This window comes from Trachymyrmex septentrionalis, unplaced genomic scaffold, assembly GCF_001594115.1.
Source record: "Trachymyrmex septentrionalis isolate Tsep2-gDNA-1 unplaced genomic scaffold, Tsep1.0 scaffold228, whole genome shotgun sequence".
Lineage (NCBI taxonomy): Eukaryota > Metazoa > Arthropoda > Insecta > Hymenoptera > Formicidae > Trachymyrmex > Trachymyrmex septentrionalis.
In genome coordinates this window covers 185,683-187,228 of record NW_017305384.1, presented here as the reverse complement: position 1 = coordinate 187,228, position 1,546 = coordinate 185,683, and the positions used below count along the sequence as shown (strand labels likewise).

Below are 1,546 nucleotides of genomic sequence, written 5' to 3'. Positions count from 1 at the left end.
ATATATATATGTATATATTATATATATGTATATAGGTAGGGATATAAAAGACCTTTTCAAAAATGTTTTAAAATATATTATAGCTTTATTGTCAGTGTTAAATGATATATACAATTAATGCTCTCCGAAAACCAAAGCGATCAACTCGCAATCAAGTATGTTGTTGCGGTGGAAGGATTCGTTATCATACATCGTTTTTAGCATGTTCGCGGATTTCGTGACAGTGGACGCGATAGCGAGAAATCGTGAAAATTTTTTGTCGACGTTATCAGTCATTGCGGTTAAGGAGAAAATGAGACGATTTACACAGTATTCGAGATTAAATATATTAAGTATAGTGCTTTTCGACATGGATAGACGAGCTGTACTTGTTTCTAGACGCAGTATTGGTAGATTATTGATTCGTACGAAACGTAACGTTAGATTTCCAACGTACATTGGGGACGGTACACGTATTCCTCTATTATTCTCATCGTACTGCAAAAGGGACAAAATGACATGTTTTTGTTCGAGAAGTTCTCTCTAGATGTCCGGTGAAAGCGGGATCTCTTTACGTGACAATTCCCCAAAATGATGGTTACGTCAGAAGAGAGTTTGACATTGATACCAATGTTCAAGTATTTGTAGGCAGTCAACGGATATCTTCTCTCGAGAATGCGTACGATAGGACGATATGCGATTTGATGTCTGTAATTAAAGAAAAAAATTAGTTGATGGAAAAAATAGACGCAAAGAAAAAAAATACCTACTTATTTGATTTGTTTTCTTTATCTGAATTTTCACCAGTTAAATCGTCGAATGTTTTCTTCTTCTTCTTGGCGCTTCGTTCATCACGATCGTCCTGTTCCATGAGATAATTTTCGATATCCGCGTTGTTGAGCATTTTTGTGTACTTTTTTCGCAGTATCGTCCTTATGATTGAAAAGCTTGGAAAATGCGTACAAACGATGTTGTCGGAATGATTGTTCCTTTCATACTGATCGTTTAAAACTATTATAGTATTTATTATATATGTCCTTCCATTCTTTCCTCCTCCTCCTTCTTCGTCTTATTTCTCGTTGTGTTTTGTCAATATGTATTACTCGATCGAATTAGTCGACCTAAGATATCCTGCATTTGCTGCAATAATCCGTCTCTCGAACATTCGACGTTGAGTACGTTTATATTAAATTTACCAGCCTCTGTTACGGTTCTCGTGAACTCGTTAAATTTGTAAAATTGTTGTTTTTTGGCAAAGTACATTACCATCCATATATCGGAAGGCCAAGGTCAGAGCTAACGGTATTCCTGGGAATACCGCTTGTAACTATTGATACGAGCGAACACTCATACTACATTCGTCTATCTGCGCCACATCGTCATTATTGAAGATTGTATAGGTTTATCCTCTGTTAGTATTTGCTACGGTATCGATCAAAGCGTTCGGGGATCCTAGACTCGAGAAACGTTTTGGCCAACCTTCTTTCAATTTGAAACTGGGATAATCGACCAAACTATATTATTAAACTATATTATTTACAAACAGTACTATTTCACCCGAAGACCT

The 1,546-nt window shown here is 36.2% G+C and overlaps 1 pseudogene; it reads right to left on the bottom strand.

Annotated features, from left to right (window-relative positions):
• Nucleotides 1–419: 419 nt before the first annotated feature.
• Nucleotides 420–883, bottom strand: LOC108748522 (annotated as a pseudogene).
• Nucleotides 884–1,546: the final 663 nt, after the last annotated feature.